This window comes from Mastacembelus armatus, chromosome 13 (genome assembly GCF_900324485.2).
Source record: "Mastacembelus armatus chromosome 13, fMasArm1.2, whole genome shotgun sequence".
In the NCBI taxonomy this organism is placed as follows: Eukaryota; Metazoa; Chordata; class Actinopteri; order Synbranchiformes; family Mastacembelidae; genus Mastacembelus; species Mastacembelus armatus.
Window position 1 is genome coordinate 8,089,922 of NC_046645.1, and position 6,672 is coordinate 8,096,593.

A 6,672-nucleotide genomic window follows, 5' to 3' on the forward strand; every position below is an offset into this window, starting at 1 on the left:
GTGTTTCCCACTCCCCAGATGGCATGAGCTCTGTATAAACTATGAGGGTATGCTGACACTTTCAAAATGTTATGTCCTAAATAATTTTAGGAAGTCTCACAAAATTTGATTAAAATGTTAGTTTAGTCAGACTGCATCTTTAACATTTGCCCTCATTCTAACCACAAGTTAACCACCACCTCATCCCATCAACAATAAGCACACCTTTTATAGTCAGTTAGTGTTCGTGGTTTGTTAGAGATTTGTAATTGCTTTGGAGTTTAATAGATATCTTCTCCAACTGTCTTCTAAGTGGTCACAGTGCTGCCTTAGGACCAGACAAAAACATCTAAAATACAAACACATGTGAGATGTTTCTCTGTGCCGTGACAAAATTTTGGGACAGTAGGTCCCGTTCGCCATGACTCCATGAAGTTATCACTTGCACCACTCATTTATACATGCTCTGGGTACTTCTAGGGTGTTTGCATGTTTGTGTGTACACACACTGAGGAGCCATGTTCAGCCTGTTGCTTAGGTTGGCTGTAATTGTCCTGGGAATCTTCAGCTCTATGTAATAAATCACTCCTCTGGTACACTGTGTTCTCTGCTCTGTGTGCATGTAATGTGCATGCTTTACATATTGTGAGCAGAGAGACCACATAGCTAAGGAAAAATACGAGTTGAAAATTACATTTGGAGCGAAAAAACCAAAGGTATAATTTCTTATGGTATGTGGAAAACCAAAAAAAAAAAAATGCATGCAATTGGTGTGTAATGTCGATGTAAAATTATTTCTTGAAGTCATTTTTTGTTCTGCACCTTTTGTTGCACATTCTTCCATTTCCCCTCGGGCTTTACATGTCCAGACAGTAGAGAAAACAAGTCTTAGTATCATATTAAAAGTTGGGATAAGCCGATGATGGAGAAAAAATGTCTACTTTTTTTCTTGCTTATTCTAGTGTTAGATTTGTTTGTGCATTTCTGAGCTGAAAACAGTGGGTGCCACTTTTCATTTCAAAGTAATGCTACAACTTCACTCAGCTTCTTCACTCCACAGCAGATACTTCTGCTAGCACTGGTTAGCAAGCAACATGATTCTAAATACTAAGTGCTCCTTTCACTGCACGTCATGTTTCGACTGATGAGTTGATATATACTGGTGTTTTGTCAGAGAGAGGCTCATGTTGTGTCACATTAGCGTTATTACATTAGCTGTCACAAGTTTGTTTTCTTTTAGTAGTGCTGATTGTTGACCATCTTTGTGTTTCATGCTCTTTTCACTAACCTTTTCTCTCTATCCGTCTTCCTTTTTATCAGTTTACCTCTTTCCATCCTAAAACTGTAATCGTCTTGCCCGTTTAAATACGATCTGTTGGACACCAGAAGAAAGTAATCTTCTCATTGTTAACCAAGACCAATGGAGCTATCAGTTGCCTCTTTACAAATTTGCTCAATGAGGAGAAAAGAGAAGCCTTTGCCCTGGATCTCATCTCCAGTATTATACACCCACAATAGATCTTTCTGGATTCAGTACAAGATCAAGGCCCACAGCCCATTCAGAATTCTTTCTCAAACCTGGTCTCAGTGGAGGGCAACTATTCGGTCACATTGACGGATTGAAAGTGTGTATGGGCAACAATGTGAGAACTGGTTTGAGTTTTATATCATGGGAGTGAGGATTTTTCACTGGTCTTCATTTTCTGACATCCTTTCAAAGGACTGTTTGAGGATTAACACTTGGTTTTAGGGTTAAGGTTAACTATAGATTTTGATTAAGGTTAGGGTTAGGATTGGGGTTAGGCATTTAGACATGATGGTTAAGGGGTTAGAGAATATATTATGTGAATGAATACCTTCACAAATATAGCTGTACAAATGTGTGTGTTTCAGCAGTCCAGAGCTTTCCACTGTTGCTCAGAGCAGCATGGGGTTCGTTGGGTTTTTAGGGGTTGCTGGGTTCGTGGCGCTGCTGAGAGCTAGTTTGCCCAAAGTCCTGTCCTTGAACTGTGAAAGAATATGCTGCTAGGGAAAGGCTTTTTAGACTGACTGACTGCAATAGTTGAAGCCAGGCCAACTGAATGGAAGCCAGGCAAGACAAATCCTGGACTACTTGTAAGTATTACACAGTGGTCGCCTGAAAGGGGATGTTAAAGTGGTACATCGCATAGAGGGTTTTCTTGTCAATTTGAATCTGTAACCCTCAATCAGGCTATGGGTAAACTTTCAAAACATAATAGACCAAACTGGCCTTGTGTTTAAAGGCTTCATCATTCTACTTAAACTGACATTTGTGGAGGATGTAAATTTCTGGGGTTTCTCAAGGTGAAATAACAAAATACTTGACATGTCGGTGAAGAAGTCCTACACCCAAGGGAGTGGATGTGTCTAAACCTTTATTCAGCCCTGCATGGCTGCTGTACGCCAAACTGCCCCACATGACAAGAGCTGTTTTCTATCAGGCTGCAACTAGAGGCCAAGCTATCAAGCTAGCAAAGACTTCTGTATTCAATTATAGCAGAGGCAGAGTGAATGCTAAAACAAGTAGGCTGGCATGTCTGATGCAGGCCAGCTCCATGCCCACATGCACATGCAGCCTGTATATTTATGCATGCACAGGCATTTAAATGTACTGTAACACACAATATTCACAAATAAGGACAAGATTTCCAACCATTTTCCTCTCTGGTACCTTTCTCTCTAACTCCTCACCTCTCTCCCACAGGTTTCCCTTAAAGTAAGCATAGAACGAAGGAGTGTGTGTTTGTGTGCCAAGCAGCAACCACCATCGCCAAAGGCTGAAGCCAATGTGGAAGAGACTTAAGATGGAGCACAAGAAATGGTTGCTAGATGCAGGATCCAAAAAATCTCCAACTGCACAGAATCCTATTGAAAAGCTTCCCACTTTTTTCTAGAAACAGCCGTTAATTCTTTGTTAGAAAAACTTATGGCCTCAACAACAAGCTAATTTGTGCCTCTGTGGTGATTCTGAGAATTACGGCTTCATTAAGCAGACAAGACTTTAACAGGTTGTGTTTGTTTAGGGGCACATTTGCTTGATTGACAGGTGTCTCATGGTACGAGCCTTGGTTACCTTCACAAGTGGCTGCAGGAAGTAAAGTGAAATCAAAGCTTCAAAATAGAAACTATGGCTAACTTCACTGTAATTAAGTCCATATTTTTCTTCAGATTTTGCTCTGTATAGTAGAATACTGGGTATTTGTTGGCTGACCTACAGTAGTTCTTCACTGGCAAGCTTTATGTCCTCATGTACCAACTAAAGCTGCCAGCTGAAGAACTGTTGTGGTTGGCTCTTTCCTGCACAGGCAGTACATCCATTGCCTCAAGTGAGATGAGGAAAAGGGCAAAATTATCTTTAACAAATAATAATCGTGGTCCCTCGCTGTTGGAAACTGTTGCTTATGCGGCATGTTCATGCGTTCCGATTCATACCATGACTCCTGCTGCATCATGTAACAAAAGTAATGCGTCATGGAAGTCCTCTCCGTCATTCTGGATTATAGCTGTGCAACTTATACTTCATGTTATTATATTGTTATGAGAGTGTGGTAATATTTTATATTTTCGCCTGGCTTGCATCCTCCCAGAACAGACATTTTAGTAAAGTGTCAGATACATCTTTTTTTTTTTCTTTACTTCAGCTCTAATACACAGCTCCTGTTTAAAATTTTAAATGACAAACATCTAAAATGGATTTCCTAAGAATTTAAAAATTTCCAGTGAAACTTCCTTTGAAGAAAATGCTTTCATTGTCAAAACATGATGCTGGGAGCTCAACAGCTCCATAATCACAGCTGAAGCTAATGAAATTAAAGGCTAAAAATATAATTCTAACGATGACAAAGTGGTTCCACTACATGTCATTACATCGATATTGTTAGTGCATAGAATAATCCACAAATGTGGTAGTGTTGACAGAAGATAGTAGTCATTTTTTTATTCTCTCATAAATCTGTGTGCTTAATGAATAGTGAGGAAAAATGCAAAATTAATAACACTTGAAGACATGAAATAAACGTTTGAAGTCTGCAGTCAGCATGCTTCTTTCACCCTTTGTGTCATAAAAGACACAGCATTTCCCTTCTGTAACAGTCCTGAGTGTCACAGAGAAGAGTGTGCACATAAACAGACAGTATTGCCTGTAACAGCAGTCATAAATCTGACTTCAAGAGAGAGGGCAATGCCCAGAGCAGGATATGAGAGTGAACGTGTCCCTTTAAAAGCTGCCAGCCAGAGTTGAACAGAGGGAAGGAATGTTCTGGGGCCTTAACAAAACCAGATGCCCCGGCTTACTCTCCCTTGCACACATGCTCTCTGCTGCCTTCTCTCGCTCCTCGAGCTCTTCCTTAACACCACAGATGGAGCTGAAAACTGGGCAGACTCCTTCCTCAGTCTGTCTGAAGTACATCGTCTTCTTTATCAACTACGTTTAATGTGATCTGGCTCCTAGCTCTCTGTCTGTGCCCCGATCTCCTTATCTTCTTGTCTTCTCCTCTTTACCTCCATGTCCTTATGCTTGGCAGACCTTTTGCTCCTCTCCCTCCTCCCCCACAATCATCCCTCACTCCAGTGACAGACAGACACACACACACAGCAAACACCAACATGGGATTATTCCACTGTCTCTCCAGTATATCCTCTTCAGATAGCACTGCCAGAACCCTGCATTAATGTGCCATAACAGTGCATATAAAGGTCACGCCTTGACCTTGTGTGCTGTGTAGATTTGTTTCAGGTCAGTGACTCGTCTGCCTGATCCACTCTCGGGGAATCGGCCTGTGAGTGCATTAAGAGATTGTGGAAGGAAGGATGCAAGAGGCTTGGAGGAGAAACACCTGCAGTAAGATGAATCCACCTGACACAACAGGATAGAATCATTTTCCAATCTGGCTTATATTTGAATGCACATGTGTTTGCATGAACCCCTCACATCCTTCCTCTTTCCCATCCAGATGTGGTACACCTATACCAGTAGACCTGGGCCACCTGTGCCAGTTGGTGTGCCAGCTGTGGACACTGAGCAAGTAGAACAGCATCACGGAAAGAGATAAACAGACAGCCGCTTGCAAATGGGCACAGAAGTATCATCAAAGAGGACTGAATCCACCTACACGCCATCAATCTTAATATATTTATTATTAGCTCGCAGTTGCTTTACAGTAAAGAACTTAATTCAAAAGCATGAAACAGGAATTAAGACTGTATTGTGCTGTGCTCTAGCTCTACACTGAAAAAAAAATCTTATGTAAATTTTGGAGCCACTTAATTCAGATCACTCACTAACAAAAATAGGGTTCAGCTGCACTGTTTTACCATTTTCTTAACATTTGTACAAGAGCATCACAAAGATAAAATCAACATTAAATTTAATTAATGTTCGTGCATTTGAACTGGAGGCTCAAACTCACATGTTAAGAGCTGAACTACAGCACATTAGTGTTGCAGACTCCAGGCTTACGGACTTAACACACTTCCTGTTGAAGACATACATTGTAGTGCCAGGGAAACATAAACAATAATCTTCTTAAGGTGTGAGCTGTTCTGTGAGCACTAATAGCAAACCCTTATTCAAGCAATCTGAGGATAAGACTATGACTAGTTCTGTAGCATAATGTGGCATTATAGCACATTATTGAGTTATATGCCTGGTCAGCAGGCACTTTATATCGACTCAAATTATTGGGTTGTTTTTGGTCATTATGGTTAAGATTGATTTCCATCTGAACTTGCACAGGGGCTGATCTCAGTTCACTTTAATCGCAAACAACAGGCTCTTTACAGCGCAATTTGACTGGGTTAGAATATAAGAAAAATTTGAGGTGAAACTACATAAACAATAGCTTTGATTTGCAGTGCAATCAGAAGCCAAAAGTCAAAGCTTCACACAGGCACACAGGTCTCACTGAAGCGGTTTTTCTCCTACAGATAGAGTTGTCACTGCCCTTTGGAATATGTAATACCAGTCATATCCTTGCACAGCATGTACAGACCACTGTCTTTGACCCCCGACTGTTAGTAGATTAACTTCATCTGTTCAAGTTCATCTGACCCTCACAGAGAAGGTCAGACAAACTTCCCACAGTCTTTTCAAGTAGATAAATCTGTTCTCTATCTGCTATAGAGGGAGTTTTACTCAGGGCATCTATAAGATCTGATAATGTTCCTTATCGCATCAAGCCTAATAGCGGTGCTTTCTGTGTAATGGCTAATGGAGTGATAGTGTGTTTTTGCATACTTTGAAATAAAAAGTTGGAGAACAAAGAGCTAATGGACAAGATGTACATATCCTCTTTGTTTAGATAAGTAACAAGGGTTTATGTGTGTCCGTGTGTGAAAAGAATACATTGCAAATGAGCAGAGGGTTTTTTGGACAGAAATATTCCCTGGTGTCTGGTGTACAGCCCTTTTCACCTCTTAAGTCAAAGCAGGAAGAAGCTCCAAGCCCAGGTTTACAAACCACTCCTAAATTCTTCCCTGTAGGTGAAATCATGTGAAAGCTGCTTAGGCAGATTATCCCTGCCTCGACAGCAGCTGCCAGCGAGATCCTTGAGAGTGCACCTGACTCAATACTGGCCGTGACGCAACCGCAGCCTGTTGCACAGTGTGCTCCCACAATCCACCATGACCTTTAGCCCCAGAGGGAAAAGTGCATCTTGTGGCCCAAACCAAACA

The 6,672-nt window shown here is 41.1% G+C and overlaps 1 long non-coding RNA gene across 1 annotated transcript; it reads left to right on the plus strand.

Annotated features, from left to right (window-relative positions):
* Positions 1-3,711: 3,711 nt before the first annotated feature.
* Positions 3,712-6,323, plus strand: LOC113143139 (uncharacterized). The gene is made up of 2 exons (XR_003297011.1): positions 3,712-4,840; positions 4,953-6,323. It is a non-coding gene; the product is annotated as an uncharacterized LOC113143139 (long non-coding RNA).
* Positions 6,324-6,672: the final 349 nt, after the last annotated feature.